Raw genomic sequence first — 22,632 nt, 5'->3', positions numbered from 1 at the left:
ACCTGGGAGTAAGCCATATTTGAACCCATGGGACTTACTTTAGCATAGAAATTCACTATTAAGCTGCTTTTACAAGTAATGATTCACAGTGCATCCTATACAAGTCTACTCAGAAGCATATATCACTTGTTTCAGTAGAGTGCATTCCCTGGTAAGTAGACATAGGATTGCATCCCAAATCCTGTATCTGAAAAATGCATGTAAAACCTTTATTTGCTAGAATGTACACCCAGCTTGAAATGAGCTCTTCTATTAATAGCAGCCACACCTGATACGTTCCAAGCTAAAAACAGTTCTTTAGCAGCACTTTAAAAAATGTCTCGAGTTAAGATAAGAACCCCAATGGAACCTTAAAGGATGAATAACTAGCTCTGTGACTGTATTATTTAAAAAGTGTTAGTCTTATATAAATGTATCATATTTGAAATTGGGAGCAATTTAGAAATCCATATGACTTTTGAAATTATGGTGATAATTTGCTCATATTGAAGATGCTTTTAAAAAGAAGCCTATTGTTTGTTTAATAATTTCCATAGATCATTTTTAAACATTTCTTAAGTCTGCATATTAGCAGTAATCAAGAATTCGACATTTAAAATAATTGGTTGAGAACAGTGGCAAAAGAAGTATACAGGGTTACTAATATACACCAGGGTTTAAGCTGACATGAATTTTTATCTTAATTATCAGACAAATTTGTACTCCCACTATTTAATTCAATTTGCATGCATCGGTAGACACTTATTAAAGGTAATATTACATCTGTCATTTTAAGACTGGTGAGAATTTTATCATATGAGCCGCATGAAACAGCCACTCTATTATGTAATGAACTCCTTTGTAAAGCTTAAAATAATCAGTATTTGCATCCTAATTAACTATTTGGAGGAGGAGAGATGAAATGTTTTTGTAGCACAGCTACAAAGCTTATATGCATTTCTATGCAAATGCTTGTCTATTGTAACCTCGTTCAGTGTTGCACTTTTATGTAAACATATACCCCTTTATGTTAGTATCTCATACTAAAACAAAATAAATCACCAATGTGATATAATATTGAAGCAACTTCTTTCTGCTAAAGGAATATAACACAAAATTTTCATCTGAGCTGTACCATGAATTGAAATGGCAAGAGAGCAACTGATTAAAATCAACATTTTGGGGGATCTCTGCCTCTCCCTTGCATCTTTTAAAATTATCATTATTCTACACAAAAGCAATAAAATAGCATTCCTTTTAGATTAGCAGCAGATCTGTTAAACTAAATATTGTTTTAATTCATCCACTGATTTAATCATTCATGCATTTATGGAGCTCAAGATGGTGGGCAAGGTTCTCATCCTCCCTGTTTTATTCTCACAACAATCCTATGAGGTTGGTTACGATGGGAGACAGTGACTGGCCTAAGGTCACCCAGTGAGCCCAGGTCTCCCAAGGTCCTAATCCTATTCCAGTTTTCAAAGCACTGCACAAAACTTGCATCCAATGTGAGTGCTGCTGCTTTGGGCTGATGGGAATTGTAGTCTAAAACATCTGGAGAGCGTTGGGTTAGGGAAAGGTGATGGAATAGCACAATGATACACAGAAGTGAGAAGCCAATTATATTTTCAGAGAATCACCATACAGTCATTTTGCTGAGAGAACAGCAGCTGCGTGAATTGCCTAGGGAACCTTCCTTTTAAAATACAGATATATTTATTGAGATGATGGGAAAGAGGTGGGGAACTAAAGGGAGATGTGCTGGTGTGCAAGGTAGCGGTGACTGTGGCAATTTCCTTTTATGACCCATCTCCCCTCCTGCCTCCATTGATCACTGATGTCATTGATGAGATTTCAAGCAGGTAACTTCCCAATGTAGATCATCTGGGTGATTAATTTAGTCCAGGTTTCAGCAGTGCTTCATTCCATGCTCTACAGTGCTCAAACAATGGTGGTGATACAGGAGTGGTTCCAAAAGCTACATGCTTCAGTTTTAGCCAAACCATGCTCTCCTCTTTGTACCTGTCTAAAAACTTTAGCCATGGAGTCTGTTGCAAAAGGTAAGGAGACTTAAGGCTCCCCACATGATCAGAGCAGCAGCAACAACAACAACAACAAATTTATTACTTATACCCTGCTCATCCAACCAACTGCTAAACAAAGCATCCATCACCCAGGCTCTGCTAGGACTTTCCTATTCAATAGGAAGCACTCTAGCAAAAACATCATTCAGGAGCTGTGCTGGATTAAACCTATGGTCCATCTCATCCAACATTGTTTACCACAGTGGCCAACCATATGCCTCTGGGAAGTATGAACGCAACAGCCTTCTTTGGTTGCTGCTCTCTAGCAATTGATGTTCAGTAGGCATACTGCTGAGGTTCCACAAAGCCATCATGACTAGTAACCACTGATAAATTTATCCCCCATGAGACTTGTGCACCAAAGAATGGGAAATGCTGCTTCAGGTTGCAGGGTGGAGAAATGCAGCAGTCAGGCAGCTTGAAGGGTATTCCTTTAAAACAACTCATTGTAACCCCTGTATTCTCTTGAATAATAAAGGCACTAATAAAATCACATGAATTGTGGCATAATCCCTTGTATGCCAGGGCCTTGTCAGTTGCTTGTAAAAATGGGGTGGGAGCAAGGTCAGCACTATCATTAGGCAGATTGAGGCAGCAGACTCAGGTAGTAGATGATGGGAAGCAGGGAGTGGCTGAGGGTTGTTGAAGGATAGGATTGTGAGTGCCACTCAGGCTGCCCTGTGTGCCCACATAAGCTAGACTGTTGCCCTCAGACACAGTGGAAGAAGCTGGTCTATCAACAGTGCTGAAATAAGACTCAACTGGCAGTTAGGTTATCTTGCAATGTGGTGGAGCAGCACAGGCAGCAATATGTCTTGGACAAGAGCCCTGATGCAACTATTTATTGACTTTGCCCTGTGTACCTTGATCACTCAAAAAGGGCATTGGGAGTGATGAATGAGCCAGAACATATCAGGTATTTTATGGCATTTAATGTTACAAGCTGTACTTATAGGTTGTTGAGTTAGCTGGCTTTAAAAGAGGGACTCGAGAAGCCTTCCCCAACCTGATGCCCTCCAAGCATTGTTGGAATTGCAGCTTGCATCATCCCTTCCCATTGGGTGGGGTTGCTGGTAGCTGAAGTCCAACATCATTTAGGGAGCGTCAGATTGGGGAAAGCTGGACCAGAAAAATCAATGGATGAGAAGAATATTAACAACTATTAACAATGGGAGCTAAAATGCATGTTCAGAAGCAGTGTGTCTCTGAATACCAACTGCTAAAGACAAACAACTGGGATTGCTTTCATATCTTATTTGTGTACTCCCTAGACACTAGGGAGGCTGGTCACTACTGGAAGAAACAGGATGGTGGACTTAGACGGCTTCTTGCTCTGGACTAGCAGGGCCCTATTACCTCACCCAACCTCAGTGGCATTTTATTTTGAAATATAGGTAAAAATACAGGCAATGAAAAAGAGCATACATAACAATGCAACAAGAGCATGAAAGAAACTCCTTGATTGCAATCCTTAGTATATTGTGGATATGCTCGTGAGACAAGAGCATAAAACAGCCTTGGTAGAAGCTCACTAATGATTGAAATATTGGATGCATAAATAATATAACACACACAAGTTTATATAGGCATGTGGATATATGATGTGTATACCATAGTCTGAAAAAAGATAGCCATCTGTGCTTGACTGGACTTTGATCAGAATGTTGAAGGGCTTCCCCAAAGGAAATACTTGGAGCCATTGGTGCCATAATACAGTCTTTAAAACTGCTTGCTGCACTTGCTGAATAGGTTTGTACATAATCATAACATGCACTCCCATGTTACTTGTGGGAAGGGTAATGCTATATTTAACTGGGAGTGGGATCCCGTAGCATTTCCTTCCTTCAGCACCTATGTGCAGTACATGATTCTCTACAAAGACACCAACCTGTGAGAGTATGCTGCTTTGTAGGGACTCCATGAAGTCAGAACACCTGTGTGACAGAGTGCCAGATCCTGCAGAAACTTCACACGTGTGTGACTGCTTATGCATTGAGGCTCCTTTCCAAACAATTTTATGCAACATGCAGTTGTTGGGAGAAGAGGACAGAGCAGCAGGTTGGGCCAAATACAGCATTGTGAATAACACAAGAGAGGGCGTCGGCACTTTATTTAATGATTGTGCAGAAAAGACTTAACAACCTCCTGCACAATCAGTTCCCTACATAATACAGATGGGAATTTCCCTTCCTCTCCTCCATCAGTCTAGGATCTTGATAGTACACTGACAGTAGGCATGTTCACATGGGACATTTAACAGAGGTGCAAGCTGCCTCTCTATGTGTACTCTATTTGTACAAAAGAGTTTGCACTTATTGATGTGTACACAGATTGTTATACTTGTTGAGTGTAATGCATGAGCATCTCACATGAATCATAGGCACATCTACTCTGAAGTACATCCTACTGTGTTCAATGGGACTTGCTCCCAGATAAGCATGTATAGGATTGCAGCTTAACTCCCTAATCCTCCTGGAGAATTTATTATATCATTAAAACACAACAACCATATCTCTCTCTCTCTCTCTCTCTCTCTCTCTCTCTCTCTCTCTCTCTCTCAACATGCTGATTTTCTGCAGAAGTTGGATAATGATCCCAGTGCCATGCTTTTGTGATTCATGTTTACCCTTTGAAGCAAAACATTCCTCTGAGTTTCTTTAGCATGCAGTACAGGCTGGCTTCTGAGGAATCAATGCAGCCCTTCCAACACTGGATTGTGAAACAGCAGCTTTAATGCAGTTACTGCCAAAGGTTTAATCTGATCAAGAACATGGACAAAGGAATGAATCATTTGCCTGGCGCACAGGAAGTCCCGGTGAAAAATCCTAAACAATGTGACAAAGGAAAGGGGACTGAACAGTCACTTGACGTTTTGTCAAAGAAAAGTCCATCAATCTCATCTCCCCCCCCCCAAAAAAAAAAAAAATTGTGAAGAGAACAGGTTTTTCATGCCTGTGCGTTGGGGGAGTGCCAAATCTGTGTTGCCATTTGATGGTAAGAATCAGTGTACACCTGTTCCTACCAGCTGGCAACATAACCTGTGTCAGAAGGATATGTCATAGCCGCGCTAATTCTAAAGTGCTCTCTGCTTCTCTGTGACAGACAGCAAAGAGAGAAAGGGAAACTTGGGGACTGAAAGAGGAGGAGTTTGCGCTGCCATTTTAGGGACACAGATGTGCGAGGAGTGTGATAAAAAGGAGGAAACATCTGAGGGAATATGCTCAAACAAAAAAAGCAAATGTCATTTGCATTATGTAATTACGGACAACCATTGAGCGCATTGTAATAACACTCAGTAGGGCAATGTTAAACCTACCGCGAGTGCTAAAAGGGCTTCAGCTTGGAAAAAGGTCAGTGTGAATTAGTATATATTTGCAGATTAATTCTCGGTGTTCCTTCATAAATTTTGTAGGTTAATGGGAGTGGAGTGTAGCAGGGCTGACACTAATTCAATTCAAATAGCACCGATTCAGAGCGGACTGTCTTCTAATTTGTTGCAATAATTTGTGGCTCAGAACATTGAGATAGATGTGGAAATATATACATGTGTGTGCATGTTTAGATGTGGTTACTGTGCCGGACATCACTTTCTCTCCTTGGACCCTATTGTCTGAAACAGCATCCTCAAGGACACAAAGCCCTTAAAACTGGAATAAAAAATGGAACGCATTCCAGGAATCTGCAGCAGAGTGATGCACTATTGTTTATATATACACATTTATGCATTCTCAGATATTTGGCTCACACATGTGTATGTGTGTGGCTATGTTCTTACATGCCCAACTAGCCACTGATCTCCTTGGGTAAAGAATTTAATTGCTCCATGAAAGAAACACTGGCATGCATGCAAGAAAACTACAAAGATTTCTTATCTAAGGGGCTTCTCTGCAGCTCTTTTGCCATTTCAGCATGGTAGGAAAGAGAAATGCCTTAGAAGCATTTTTTATCCCATGGAAAGTATTGGTGCCATGAAGAAAACAGAGTGGCTCCAGTTATTTTCTCCTCCTTTGGGGGAAAGAGGTGATGTCTAAGCACCCACCCACCTCTTGCAAAATTATTCTGTTCAGGGGAAAAAAACCTGCTGTACATGCAGCAGTAAATGCATGCAGCAGTAAATGCATCAACCTCTAACAACTGAAAAGTAGACTGTTTGATGAAGTAGAAGCACACAAGCATTCCTTCTGACTGTCTTTCTCTGTCTCTAGAAGCACTGTTTTGTTTTGTTTCCTATCAAAAGGACACATGGACCATAAGGAATGGACAGGGATCAGACACTCAAAACTTTGTTGTGCTATAGAAATGCTTTTGACTCTCTGCCTTCAAGATTCCAGTTTTCTCTGAGGCTGCTCCAGTGTTACATTATGGGCTTGTTGGTTTGTTTTTAAAAACAAGATGACAGAACAATTGCAGTTACCATTCCCAGACCATGAAGACTTCATGACTTCACAATGAAGTGAGGGCTTTGATTGACTGGACAGCACAGTTAGCTCAGCCAATCAAAGCACATAGTGTATTGTGATGCCATGAAATCAGAGCATCCTAACCCAATACATGCAGCAATGAGTGGGGACTTTGTAATATCTGTGGCAATGGGGAAGAGGGAAGGAGGTGGCTCCCATTCCACCACTTGGTCCTTCCTTTTCCACAGGGGTCTGGAGATCCCTCAGCAAGCCACACTCAAAGAGGCAACTCACACATCTGCTCCTGGTCAACTGAGGCACATACACTTCATCTCACATGAACCAGGAACTTTCCTGTGCAGAATAAGCAGACAGGTAGTAGTGTCTGCCTATGAACCAATCAAGGATTACCTTGCCAGTGGTAGTGGCAGTGGTGATAGGAATTGGCAGCTGGCTTCTCATTTACCCCATCAACAACCCCCATCACCTTGGGGGGGGGGCAAAGACCCCTCAGCCCCTAAGAGTTGGCTCCTATGGCTGGAGATCCTAATTTGGGAAACCCTGATTTGGGGCCCAAAAGCAGTGTGCGCTTTTTTTGTGAACAAGAGATCTGTTTCCATCCTCCTGATTCCAGTGACATTGATTCTGCTACACAGCAACATCCTGTGCAAGATTGATGGCAGAAATTCACCATTCGCCATGCCTTATGAGAAATGGTTGAGGGAGTTGGGTATGTTTACCCTAGAAAAGAGAACGAGAGGCAATATCGTCACCATCTTCAAATATATGAAGGGCTGTCACATGGAAGATGGAGTAAGCTTGTTTTCTCGTGCTCCAGGGCGTAGGACTTGATCCAATGGATTCAAGTTACTTGCAACCAAACATCAAGAAGAACTTTCTGACAGGAAGAGCTGTTTGACAGTGGAATGGGCTCCCTCAGGAGATTGTGAACTCTCCTTCATTGGAGGTTTTTAAGCAGACATTTGATGACTATCTGCCATGGATGCTTTAGTGAAGAGTCCTGCATTGCAGGGGTTGAACTAGATGAGTCTTTGGACCCCTTCCAGATCTACATTCCTATGTTTCGTTGATCAGTTCAAATGTTATTCCTTGGTACTATCCTATACCAGGAAGAAGGTTTGTGCTGACATAAATGGCTGCAGAGATCTGTTTAAAACAAAAAGAAGTCTGTGCCAGGGGAGCCAAAGAAGTGTCTTCAGAGATCCTAACAGAAACAAGTAAAACAAACCAGCAAAATATAGAATTCCCCCCAAAAGTAGAAATACACACTTTTCAACTAGAAATGCATTGATTAGAAAACATGATACCAAATTACAAAAATGCACACCAGCAGCCAGTGTGGTGGGGCAATGTTACCCTCCTGACATCAGCAGCTTACCTGGACATGATTGGTGGCAAGGTTTGGGGTGCACAGATATATTGGTAAAGCCATTCTAGCACTCCTGCTGGCATGTCCACGTGCACACCAACACACACACACCCCAATTCTGCCCTGCCTCAGCCCTGTTCAAGTAGGCTGTAGTGAATCTGATGTCAGGAGGCATACTGAAAATACACTGAACATATTATCATCAGAAAAGTGCTGCATTAGGTCTATCTATTATCTAAATCCAATTCACAGGCTGAGAATAAATCAGAAGCCTGCTCAACTCGCCCGCTTCATATATCAACAGGTTAATAGGCATACATCTTTACTTTTTAAAAAAACCCAACAGTTTCCATAGTCAGTGCATAAGCTGTGCAATCCTATGAGAGTTAGCTCAGAAGTAAGAAGTAAGAGTGTTCAATGGGGATTCCTTTCTAGTAAGTGCAGCTTACTAGACATTGGGACTCCGCCAAAGAGTGTTGACTTCCTAATGATCTGCTAATAGCTATGTCTTGTACTCTTGAGGCACTGAAATAAATTAGAATCCCATTACAAGGAAAACACAGGAAGCCCTAGAGCAGAGGTTGGAACACCTGTGGCCCTCATCCCTGACCATTGGCCATGTTGGTTGGAACTGGCAGGAACTGGAACTCATCCACATCTGGAGGACTATAGGTGGTTCTCAGTTCTTTTGCAACCAATTGAATTTTAAAATTTGGCTTTGTAAACAAGAATAGAGTCGGGGTAGAGTTGTGAAGAAGACCTATTACTCTGTAGGTCTCACTAAACTATTTCTTACCATAATAGTAGGTAGTAAAGTAGTTTTAATATGGTGTTATGCAACAGTATTGGGTGGTCTTTCCCTTCCCACTCTCCTAAGGGTGACTTAGGCCTATGAATATCTTTTGATTTCTGGGTTCAGTAGAAGTGACAGAAGCCAGCTCTTTCAAATGTTGAAACTGAAAGCCTGCTGTATTCCACTAGTTATGATAAGCTAACTCCATGGGAAGTGGTAGGGTCCCTTAACATCCTAGGGTCAATTGACAAAGGAGGTGTGTGTATAGCTTGACAATGCATTTAACAAAAAGGATTAATATATCAGATAAGTGGAGACACATGTGACAAAACCAGAGGTGTGTGCAAGGTGCTAGTTAGGGAAAGGGCTGTTAAAATGCATTTCCTCTTGTGAATAAAGTCATTTGGGTTGCCTTGGGCAAGATAAAGTTGCTAACCAATTTAATTAATAATAATAATAAATTCAAAATATCAAGAAGGCTGTGCTAACAAAACATGGTAGGTTCACACACCCTTGTAGAACTAGATGCAATGAATAAAGCAGTGATCTAGCAGCACAAGCCAGTCAGCAAAATACAAATATATTAATTAGCCCCTTATAATCCACAACTAATTCTGTTCTCTCTCTCTCTCTCTCTCTCTCTCTCTCTCTCTCTCTCTCTCTCTTTTTAACATCCTGAATTTCAGCCTAGATGAGGTTTTTAATATTTCACAACTGGCCAAGATTCATTTACACATTGGCTGGTAATTTTCTCTTCTATGACTTGAAATTGCACTCTAGATAATTTTGCATAGTAGTATATCTGCATGTCAGGATCACTGGCTTGCTATGTTGAATGGCTCTTCAGAGCTGACAAGTGGATAATAGCTTTACTTTCAGCCAGCAGAGGAACTCAAGAGCAAGAATGTAGAGATAATGTGAATATAATTCATTATTCAAATATGCAAGTGATGAACTGAAAACAAAGAGGGAAGAGTAATAATGGTGTCATTATTTTTATTACTCTTGTTTTGCAAACGTAGCGTGAAACATTAAAGTAGATCTGGGAGAGATTTTCAGCTCTACAGTGACAAATTTACTTTCTTGGCAATATTGATAAAAGGAAAAGTAGAGCAGACAGCCTTCTGTAGCAGGTATGCTGTCCTGGGGGATGTACTGTTAAATATATATTTTTGCTTGTTGGTCTTTTTTGCTCTTTAAAATCCACAGTGTTATTTACCCCCTTTTAAGGCCTGATCAGTGACTAGACGAGGTGTAGTGTTGTTCTTTTGGTTCATTGTTCTTTTGGTTCAATTGAGACAGTCTTCAAAGCTTTTGACTCTCTGTAGCACAACTAAAATAGGCCGAAGAAAGCTTTCAGAGAAAGATTTTGTGGTGCAATAAAAATTTACACGTGGGAACAAAATAATGCACTAATGTGATTTGAAAATCCAGAAGAGGCTGTTGTAACTCAGGCCTACACAACTAATGAGCCTCTAGGCTAGATGGAACCCACTAGTTGAGCCTGCCATGTGTAGAGCAGTTAGGGGGGAGGGGGGGAATTGATGCAGTTTGTATTTGAAGGCAAATCTACCAAGTCTACACTTTCCAAAACAATATGCCAACCAAAACACATCTAGCCTCCAGTATTTGACCAAATTCTGCAGTGCAGTTTTCCAACTTAACCATGTTTCCAAATATGCATGTTGCACGAAATTGTGCATCAAAATGAATATATTTGTGAAAACAACCTACTAAAATGCATTATATTGGGGAATGTTGCTTGCATAAATGTTCTCATTAGGATAAATTCCTACTAAAGTCCTGATGAACTTTCATGAGGATTAAAAAAAAAATAATAATTGCAAATTGCTGCAGAAATGTAGAGAACCAAGTTTAAGATTAGAGAAATGGGAAACTGTGAAAACTGAAATTGATAGATTTTTCCATCCCTTCCTTTTTTCTTTGTGGTAGACACAGAGAATCAGCAAAACCAGGCGTTCCAACACAGCTATAGTACAGACAGCTAAACATGTGTATCAGTTCTTGGTCCCAGGAAGGAATGGAACTACTCCACCATTTTGTTTTCTATTTGGTTGTTTTAAATTGGTTGGTTTCACAGGGAGGTTAAAAGCACAAGTGGGTACATTTCAGACAAGAGGGATGTTTTACACAGGAGGTTCAAAGGTTCGTCCCAGAAACCTGACAATTAACCAGGAGTCTACTCTCATTTTGATTGGCTAAAAGGCTTAGACGGGGAAAGAAAATATTGCACTTAAGTCAACAGTGTATATATAAATATATAATGTCTTTGTAAGCTTGCATGTACAAAATAATTTTTTGGCAGACATTGAGAACAGTACAGCAAATGTTAAAAGGTGGTGAGTCCCAGAGAGCAATTTGCATGGAATGTTACTAATTTGTAGCAGGTCAGTTCATGCAAGTTTATTTTAATTTCCTGTTAAATTACTAGAGATGTAAACTTTCAGAAATTGTGAAGCCATTAAGTACATGGGAGGGGGCTGCAATTATGCAATGCTTGTTTCCATGGCAAAATTATTTGACTGCTTTGGCAGCCTGCTCTTTGGCTGACCTGATGTGGTCTTTTAAGCAAGGCTCCTGTGTAACAATGTGGTGTTAGTTGTACAGAATGTTTATAAGCTGCTACTGTTACATGTCAGGTTTGTAGGAACCCCTCCCCCCCAAACACACACCTCTTTTGTGTGCTGCTTGTTTTAACATGGGGTTACTGTGTATTTCTCTTCCAGCTGCTTGACTGAGGTGGGAGAGAGAAGTGGTTTCTGCCCCAGGGTGAGTGCCTTTTAGTGGAACCCGTCACCCCAGGTGATCCAGGGAGAGTTTGTGAACACCCTAAGAGAGAGGTAGGGTGGCTTGATTGATGCTCTGTTTTCTGCCACAGGGCTAAGTGGTTTTCCTAACATATATCTAGCGTGATTGATTGTTATTTTGTGCTTTTGCCATTTTGTATTGCTTTGACACATTTCTTGCATTTCTTGCACTTTTTTCTTGTATTTATTTTCTCTTAAGAAATGCCGTTTTTATTTACTAATGCTTGCTGGTGGTTGTGAGGCGCTGCGAGTTGAGTTGTGGGGAAGTAGCATAGGTTGGCACGGTGCAAATGCACTAGTAGGGCCAACCTGGTGGGAACACTGGTGTGTTTGCACAGCACCAACCTCACCACCACCTCAACCCTCACCCTCTTCCTCCTGGTAAGAAGCAGCAACGGAACACACCAGGTGAGCAGCACCACCACCACCCGCCATGCCTTCTGCTACTGGCAGGGTGTCTATATCACAGTCATTTGAGGGGAATGGTGAAAGGAGAGACTACAAGGGAGGAGGCAGGTCAAAAGGACAGCAGGTGCAGGATGCTCACTTCAGACATGATCCCACAATCAGAGGAAATAAAAAATTGGCCTCTTGTGGCATTTGAACTAGGGAAGGGACTTAAAAACCTGGGCTTGGGTTCAACTAACCTTGCATGCCCGCTCAAGGGCTCCTGCTAGCACAATGGGGCTTTCCCCCATCTCCTTTCTCTGTGAACCCCCAGAACAGAACATGGCGGAAGGGTTGGTTATTCCATCTGGCAAGCTTATGTGTTTGCTCTGATGGAATAACCAGAGGAGCATGATGTTGAATTCAAGATATATATAACATATTAATTGGAAAATTTACAGGAACATTAATGGGGCTTAAGCCAACATAAGAATATCAATATCCCAGAAGAAAATGACTTGCAGTGATGGAATGTTATATGGCAGTTTCTGTGCAGACATAAGAGAATATTCTCTTAGTGCATAGATGGTAAGGTAAAGGTAAAGGGACCCCTGACCATTAGGTCCAGTCGTGGCCGACTCTGGGGTTGTGGCGCTCATCTCACTTTATTGGCCGAGGGAGCCGGCGTACAGCTTCCGGGTCGTGTGTCCAGCATGACTAAGCCACTTCTGGTGAATCAGAGCAGCACACAGAAATGCCACTTACCTTCCCGCCGGAGCGGTACCTAATTATCTACTTGCACTTTGACGTGCTTTCGAACTGCTAAGTTGGCAGGAGCTGGGACCGAGCAACAGGAGCTCACCCAGTCACGGGGATTCGAACCGCTGACCTTCTGATCAGCAAGCCCTAGGCTCTGTGGTTTAACCCACAGCGCCACCTGCATCCCATGCATAGATGGTACAACACACCAATTAAACTTACACATATAGCAAGTAGGCAGTTATAGGAATCTATAGGGGTCATAAACAAAAAAAAATCTCACTTTTGGTGGGAAAGTCCAGTGATTTTGGGGATGCTGCATTAGCAGAAATGATTAACAGTATAGGGCAGAAAAACACTTGTGTCTGAACTGCTGCTGCTGCTCTCCATGTTTTTGGGAGAGAATGCTGCTATTCATTGCTCTAGCAGTGTGTCTAGTTAGTGCACAAAACTGACAACCTGGTTGCATATATCCCCACCCAATCACCAAGGTCTTGGGGGGGGTCGCAGTTAGTTAGCCTGCAGGCCCTGGAGAGTAAATGCCACCACTGCTGTTCAACATTCAGCAGGAAGCACCCCCAGACCCCAAGAGCATCAGGTCACCCAAGGAGTCAGCCATAGAAGGTAGATGGAGAAGTGCCCTCCACCCAAGTGTCCCTCGGGGTTTTTACCAGTAATCCACAGCTACTCACCTTCCCACACTCAACACTAAATTCAAGTAACAACAGTGCAGCACATCCCCTAAAGGGCCCAATCCTAGAGTTGCCATGGCAAAAAGATAAAAATGGAGGGAAGCACATCTCCACATACAGAGAGCGCACTTTCTGCCCTGGCCACTATGAGATTGCAGGGTTTGGAATGCCGCTGTGGAACCACAGTTCTACTTCTCCTCAATCGTGCTTTGGATCACTTTGCCCTCTTACTGCATGCCACCTAGTTGTCATAACTGCCCGTCTGGTTAGCTATGCTGCCTGGATTGCTGCAATTTCACTTATTTGTTGGATTGTGTTTGATTTTAGTTCATTTTTAATGGGTGGTATTTTTTCAGAAATACCTTGAGTAGGGGATTTATCTCTAAGATGGGAAGATACAATAAAATGAAGATGAAGGGGACGGGACTGAAAAATGGTTGAAAAACCCAGGGAAAGATTCAGACTCTCCATTTGTTTTAATGTTGCAATATTGTTGCCTTCTTATTTTCAAACTAGATGCTTTCCTAACTAATTATTTATCTGGAGTTCAATACATATACTAGTAGCAAGCACAGAGAGAGAGAGAGAGAGAAAGAGAGAGAAGGTTACATGATATGTGACATATTTTCACAAGTAAGAGATGTCCCTATAACTCAGAAAGGTATATAATAGAGCCTACGGGTTGTGTTTTCCATTAGCTACCTGGCTGCTATAATTGAATTTATGACTTGGCATGTAACTTCTCCATAGCAATAAACTGAAAACTTTTTTTTTTTTTTTACAAAGCCAAAAAAGAAAGAAAGAAAGAAAAATTATAAGAATTGTCATGCTTGAGCGGACAAAAAAAGAAAGTCCAGATATCTTTCTTCAAGTCTGTCTAGCCAGATGCCACAGGGAAGTACACAACCATAGTGGTGGCCCCACCTGCTACTGATTGCCTACAATACCCAGCCATCAGAAGGGACACCACTTCTGAATATGGATGGTCCCGTTTTAGCTATCATGGCTATTAGTGGATGATAGTGACTTACCTGTTACTCTGACAAGTGGTCTTCTAAAGCCATCCAAACTTGTGGACATCACAACTTCTACCAATTTCATTTGCTGATCATAGAATCATAGAACTGTAGAGTTGGGACCAGAAGGGTCATCTAGTTCAGCCCCCTGCAATGCAGGAATCTTCTGCCCAACCTGGGGATTGAACTCACAACCCTATGGTTAAGAATCTCATGCTATACCAACTGAGCGGAAAAGTAAGGATATTCTCTGTTTTCACTCTTCTTTCCCATCCAGCTCTTATTTTGGCAGGGGATGGGGGAGAAATCAGTTGGATAAAGAAGAACAGTTAATCAATACAATGTTTAATTGATTGAAAACCCTACTAGTATTTTGCAAAAAGTTGGATAACTAGATACCAAGCTCACTGCTGTAGACTACTTAATGACCTATGCATACGTATTTATTTATAATGTGGGAGCATGACTGCAAGGTATCAGGACAAATCTTCTATAATGAATAGGTTGCTTTTCTTTCTTTCTTTCTTTTAAAGTGGCAATTCATTTTCATCAGGAGAAAACAATCATATACCTCAAATACATTTTTTGCTATTAATACTTATTCTGTGGTGCATAAACAATCCTATTTGAAATTCTAGCTGGTTTTCTAGCTAATCTTCCAGTGGAAAGAAACTGATCTGCGGATGAATGAAAGGTGGGTAAGTGGAATGCATTTCATCTGTTTGAAATAACTGCAAAACTCAGGGCATTAAGAGTATAAAAAAAGAAAAGAAAACCTTAATGAGTATCGCACTAGTCAGCACCAAACATAGTGCAATACAGAATTGCATTTGCTCTGTCACAGGGATGACTGACATTTAATTATTGTCTATTTTTTGTGCTGATAATTTCATCCTTATCGTTCATTGTTACATCCTTTGCGAAACCCCAAGAAAAATGAGATCAAGTGACAAAAATGAGATAATGAGATCATGTGAAATAGAATAAAATTATATCTCGTAAGTAAGAGGCAATTCAGGAAAGCAGGTTATTTTATGGGGCTGTATAAGCTTTGTAAGGGAATGTGAATTAAATATGGTGAGCTCACAGAAAATCTCTGGAAAAGGTTTGGCAGCAGTCGTAAGCCCAGATGACTCCTTGGTTACAGTTACTCAGTATGAGATAATATAAACTCATGAGATAATACAAAGACGCCATGAATTTAAGTCTTATTAACACACACACACACACACACACACACACACACACACACCACTGTCAAGCTCACTGTCCCTTTCAACTCCAAATTCCTTTTATACTTCCATGATTTTATTTCAAAGTCAGGTGGCCATAGTGGCTGTAAATCCAGAACCTATTTTTATGGTTTGTAAATTTCACCAAGCATCATCATCATCATCATCATCATCATCATCATCATCATCATAATACTCCGTCCATCTAGCTGGGTTTCCCCAGCCATTCTGGGCGGCTTCCAACAGGAGGTTAAAAATACATTAAAACACCAGTCATTAACAACTTCCATAAACAGAGCTGCCTGCAGATGTCTTCTAAACGTCAGATAGTTGTTTATTCCTTTGACATCTGAAGGGAGGGCATTCCACAGGGCGGGAGCCACTACCAAGAAGGCCCTCTGCCTGGTTCCTTGCAACTTTGCTTCTTGAAGTGAGGGAACCGCCAGAAGGCCCTTGGCGCTGGACCTCATGAGATTGCTATTACACTTATGCCCTGCTTGTGGACTTCCCATAGTCATCTGGTTGGCTACTGCAACGTAAGTAACATAAGCAGTTTATTCAGTGGATTTTGGGGTGCAACTGAAGGTGGTAGATGTATGTATGGTTTGGGGGGGGGAGCTCAAATTTCTTATAGTGTTTCTCTCAGGGCAATGGCACTGGCCAGAGGTGGATAGAAGGAAGACTGCATTGTGTTCCAGTTATCTTTTTCTCCCCTGCTTCACTTTACATTGCCTTGAATTAACCCACTCCTGGAAAGAATGCCCATTCTTCAGAGCTATTAACATAAGAGCATCAGAAGAATGCTGCTGGACCAGGCCAAAGGCTCATTTGTCCGGCATCCTGTTCTCACAGTGGCCAACCAGGTGCCAATGGGAATGTTACTTCTATGCTCATTTCCACACACACACACACACACACACACACACACACACACTACTTCCATCTTTTTCCCAGTGACGTTCCTAACTACTTCAAGCATTATTGATTGACTGTATTTCTCCAAGGAGCTCAAGGTGGCGTACATGGTTCTTCCCTTCCTCATTTAATCCCCACAACAACCCTGTGAGGTAGGTTAGTCTGAGTGGCAGTGACTGGCCCCAGGTCACCCGGTGAGCTTCATGGCCAAGTGAGGATTTGAACCCTGGTCTTCTGGGTCCTAGTCCAACACGCTAACCACTACACCACACTGACTCCAGTTGTGCTGTTAGGCTATGATGTCATTTTATTAGGCTTACACTGACTAAGGAACTACACAAGTACAATCACTGCTGCAGCATAAACTAGGAATGCAACAAACTGGGAAGTGACCAGTATAGAAGTGATATCTGCCAACTAGGGACTCATATTGGTTTTTATCCATACACTCTAATTTATCACTGACTGGCATGGCGGTGTGGACTTTCACACTAATGCATATCAGTGTATGGAAGAACTAAGTGGTATATGTATGGATTAGCAAGCTAATATTGCTAATAAAATTTTGTGTACCCCCAGCACTGCCTAACTCTGCTCTGGAGATTTGGGAGACCCCCCCCAGAGCAGATTTGGGGGCATGTAGCAGGAGGATAGTAAGCTCAAGGAAGTCACTGGATTCCACTCATTATCTTTATCTTTCAATCAGATCCCATGTCAGCCAACACCTTCGCTGTGTTGTGAGAAGCCATTTTCCATTAACTTGCTAAAGTCTACCTTGTAAAGTCTCTTTTTCGTATGCAAAGGATGAATAGTAAGCTGCTCAACAGGGTCTGAAATATATGAGGCATTTGTGACCCTGCTGCTTATAAAAATACGAAAAGTATTGTTCACCTCTATATTAGTTGCAGACCTATTGTTAATTCCGTGATAAAGTATTAACAGGAATATAATTCCAGCTGAAGTCGTGCAAATGCTTCTAGGTCATTTATTTGTCAAGCAGAAATAGTTCTTTGTGTTTACTTAAAATTATACCAAATGAATGACTTCTTCCTCCAAAACTGAAGGCAGAAAAACACAGTCATGTGCCTTTATGTTGTCAAAATACATGTGGCTTTAAATGGGGCTTTTTAGTAACTCACTGTAGGTCCACAGGCCTAACATGCCACCCTCAGGCAGAGTTGAGACATATGACTTGCTAACCTATTGACATCTACAAGCCTGTCAGTGTTAATATGACCATATCAGATAGTGTTTCTGACAGAGACCTCCCCACACGCACAGACACACCAAGACTGAAATCCATTTATCTACAGACATACATTCCTTAAAGCTCTCTTAAAATAATGCTCCCCCCCATCCCGCAAATGAAAGTTATGGAATTAAAACAAATTTAAAACTCAAAACTCATACAATGCTACAATATAAACACACACATTCACTCTATTATTGGGATGGGAGGAAATTCCAGAACTTTCTCTAGAGCTGGTTATATATGGGGAGGAATAAAGAAGAGGAGGCACCAAAATGTCAGAATGTCCCCCACCCATAAAAAGAAGTCAAAGCCTCAAACTGGTGTTCAAAAGTGGAATTTGTGTCCAGTGAATTCCAACACACAATATTTGCCAGGAACACAATGTAACAAATATAATAAAAGCCACTGCAGATGCTGAAAAGCTATACAATAACTATAAATCTTGCAGTAAAAATTATGCACAATTAAATATTGTATAAACAATTCCTCTCTCTCTCTCTCTCTCTGTGTGTGTGTGTGTGTGTCTGTGTGTGTACAAGCTGTTTGGGGTTTTGTTTTTTGTATCCACAGTTTTCAATAATTTAAAATACGTTTTTAAAAAATAAAATAAACTTTACTTATTTAAGTGCCACATTTGACTCTCTTTGCCTCTCTGTGTCTCTCTCTTTTAAAGGTGGGGATAATATTTCAAGAACCAAACTGGAGGAGAGGAGGAAAATACAGAGATAATTTTTTTTGAAATACACACAACTACAGGCCATGGATTATATATGACACAGTTCCACCAATGCACAGGAAAATGTATAAGATATATACAAATGTGTGTGCACGCACACCCACCCACACACCCACACCCACACCCACACACCCCTGGTATAACCACAAAATGAAATGTGAATAAACTATGCTAAGCCAATCGCATTTCACACTTAATGGTTTCTTCCCCTGTAGAAATTGCTAAGTTTCCCATGTGTCCTGTTTTACAGAGGACTGTCCTCTACTTGAACAGCTGTCAGAAGACTGCCTTTTCTTTGAAGTAGTCTTCTATATGAAGGGCTATCTAGAACTATAAGAAGGGAGCACAGGGGCACTGAAAATGCCCATCAAAACTGTCTACGTCACCTCATATGTCTTTCCCCATGGGTAGGCAAACTAAGGCCCGGGGGCAGGATCTGGCCCAATCGCCTTCTAAATCTGGCCCGTGGACGGTCTGGAAATCAGCGTGTTTTTACATGAGTAGAATGTGTCCTTTTGTTTAAAATGCATCTCTGGGTTATTTGTGGGGCCTGCCTGGTGTTTTTACATGAGTAGAATGTATGCTTTTATTTAAAATGCATCTCTGGGTTATTTGTGGGGCATAGGAATTTGTTCATATTTTTTTTTCAAAATCTAGTCCAGCCCCCCACAAGGTCTGAGGGACAGTGGTCCGGCTCCCTGCTGAAAAATTTTGCTGACCCCTGTCTTTCCCACTAAGGTGAGAAATATTGTATTTCCATTTACCCCCAATAGCCCCTTGGTGTCACAGAATCATGTTGCTAATTCATTGCATGCCCCCCCACCCGTAATTCCTAAATATTAATCTGAAATGCTGCTGCCTAGCCCATTGCATCCATTTAAAAAAAACAAAAAAAACAACCTATAACCTACATCAGGGATGATCAACTGCTGCCCCATGGTAGCAATTTGTCTGGCCTCTGACAGATTTCAATTAAGTTTTGCTTTTTAAAAAATGCCCAAAGTTTTTCTATGAAGGAAAATAACATTGTTTTCAAAATGTTTAAATGACAGATAGATTCTACAATTTAATGTTACATATTTCTTTGGGTTTTGCATCTAATATCCTAGCTACTCACAACTGTGTGGGTACACCGAGATGGCAAAACGTGATAGAATTTGACTTCCTGAGAGTAGAGCCACAGCCACATTCACACCATACATTTAAAGCATTATGATACTTTAAACAGTCATGGTTTCCCCCAAACCATGCTTAAAAAAACCATGCTTAAGATGTATGGTGTGTACAGTATTTGGTCATGTAAAGGCAAGGCCAGTTTGTATACATTTCTGATACTTGGACCACAGTCTAAAAAATAGGAAATGACCTCTTCCGTTGATGTGTGTGTGTGTGTGTGTGTGTGTGTGTGTGAGAGAGAGAGAGAGAGAGAGAGAGAGAGAGAGAGAGAGAGAGCCATATAAATCCAGTTTCAGTCTTTGTAGCTTCATCCAGACAAGTGATCTACATCTGCCTGTATATATTTTTTCCTTCCTTCTCCCTCACATAAATTGTACCCCAATTCCTCATAGAAAAGAAAAGACAGAGGTTCAAAAGCTATAATATATGTTGGACACATTTTTAGATAGGGTGCAGGAGAATGAGAAGATCATCCATACCAGAAGTGACAGGTATTTAATTTTATAGTCAGAGACTATTGTTGCCAATTCCAATGAATATAGAAAATGAAAAACAGGTGGATTGTACGGTGTATGTATTCCTCCCCCGTCTGTATGTACACACCAACCAACACACACACACACTTTATCTTTTCTTTTGGGGACAGAGTAGAGAAAGAGAAACTTTTGATCTGCAGCCTGCACAGAAGCAACTCAAGTTAAAAGAGCAGTGTCAGATTTATTATAGCACTGAAAAGCACTGATATTATGTCTGCCATTACTCAGTGACCTCCTTAGATTTTTGCCATTTTGGTGTGAGATTTATTGTCTCTAGTATTTTAAATGCAAAAGGATATGTCCTGTTAATATTCCTGTTCTCCTCGGGAGCGATGACTTCCTGTTTTGCCAAGCCTATGGGTAAAGAAGACACAAACTACAAGTGCCAACACTATGTAATTTTTTGGGGGTCCTGAGCTGCTAATTTCTCAGCCTTCCTATGTGTTCTGTCAAGATGCAGCCTCAAAGTCTAGACCAAGAGATATCTATGAGAGAAAATGCACATCAGTATTTCAAGCCCTTGAAATTTATTCTTGCCATCTGACAGTTGCTTGGAGATACAATCTCAATTTTTTGCAGTAGGCCCTTCAAGGGAATATTTATGGCAGATACAACTGTAATTATTTACCTGTAACGAAGTCCAGGTCTGCCTGCTCCAGGTGATTCAGACAACAGAAGGACATGGAGCAAATATTAATCTTTTTCTTGTCCAGTTTTTGACCTTTTGTGCCCTGTCTTGTCCATGCTTTTCATGGACTTGCTGCTATGTTCATTGTTCTGTTTATGTATTTCCTTTTCTCCTTTTGTATGTCTTTTCTTGAAACATTCACATATTAATCACAAGGAAGAGCCGGAATATTTAGACTACCCTACTTAGTGTTTCTCATCAGCTGAGGATAGCACTCAAAACAGTTTCTAACTATGCACACCTGCACCTGTAAGCATTTTCTGGGATCAATCATTTTGCTTGCAATAGTTCTCCCTAATATTTGCAAAGGTTTACATATACCAGGTAATGGTGAATATTCAATGGACACTTGAAAATTTATTCAAGTATGGAAGGTGTTGGATATCATTCCACGTAAAAGCAAATTACAAGCAAAGAAATTGAATGCAATCAATTTTAACAATAAACGTAAGTCATAATTTAAATGTACCATTTAAACAATTAAATACAATTCAACAGCCGTATTCATCACAACTATATTTTGTTTAACACAGCTAGCATTCTCCCTCTTTTCCCCTAATATACACAGCATTAGGTTGCGTAGACACCATGGGTGGTATTTAGCTATGTTTTACTCAGAGAAGGCCCATTAAAATTAATGAACATGACTGAGGTACATTAATTTCAATAAGTGTACTCATTGAGAAAAACTTAGCTGCATGACAGCCTATACATTTTAAGCATCACCACAAGAATTATGGGAAATGTATTTAAGTTAAGGGTGCTGTAGCTTTGTGTGGGTAAACTTCAGTACCCAGGATTCCGGTGTGTGTGTGTGTGTGTGTGTGTGTGTGTGTGTGTGTGTAAATGTATGGCTTTTATGCAGCCACACACTAGATAGATGATAGATAGATAGATGATAGACAGATAATCTATCTATCTATCTGAGTGATGTGAGGGGTGCTTGAGAGAGAGAATAAATTTACTAGGGGCTGGGGAGATAAAGTTGAAGAAAGACATGCATTTATAGTAAAAAATAAAGAAGGAAACTCCATGTAAGAAGGTGAAAGATTGAAGACTTGTGTACTAAATAAGATGAGCTTTAGCAGTGGGGGATGGAAGATGCTAAAAAAAAAACCTGGAATTACTTTCTTAAACAATCACTGGAGGGGAAGTGTGATTTTCCACAGACTGCATGGAAGCCAAGTCATGGTGTTATTTGCTCCAATTGTACCAACAGAAAGCTATTTAAATTATGTTAACAAGTTAACCAAACCGCTCTAAGAGATCTCAAGAACATGCCTTAAGCTGCTGAATGGTGTATCTAATCCATGTTACTGAGCTAAGAAATAGGATTCAAAAAGGGTGATCTCTTCACTGATAGAGAAAAGCTGTTTAGCCCTAATCAGCTGTTCAGACCTGTGAACATTCATGAAGTATCTAAAGCTAAGCAGGCAATTCATCCTGAAAGCTTTAAATTAGCACTAAGTAGCTACTGGTGATAATGAGTTGTTAATTTGTAACTGGCCAGCCCCTTGTCAACTCCAAAGTAATCTAGGGCATTCATAGTTGCTGAAGTCACAACATCTGTAACACAGCTGGGTTAGACTTTGGCCATAATTCAACACAAAGTTAGGGATGCTTATTTCATTGATATCATTTAGGAATTAGCACAGTGATTTATGGAGATGGTTGTCAACTTAGGGAAAGGGTGGGTGGGAAGTGCAGCCTAAAAGTGTGAGACTCTGGTCAGACTACTGCAATGCATTCTATGCAAGACTGCTTCTGAA

This window comes from Podarcis erhardii, assembly GCF_964252035.2.
Source record: "Podarcis erhardii genome assembly, chromosome: 1".
In the NCBI taxonomy this organism is placed as follows: domain Eukaryota; kingdom Metazoa; phylum Chordata; class Lepidosauria; order Squamata; family Lacertidae; genus Podarcis; species Podarcis erhardii.
The sequence above is the reverse complement of the archived record's forward strand: the minus strand, read 5'-3'. Positions refer to the sequence as shown.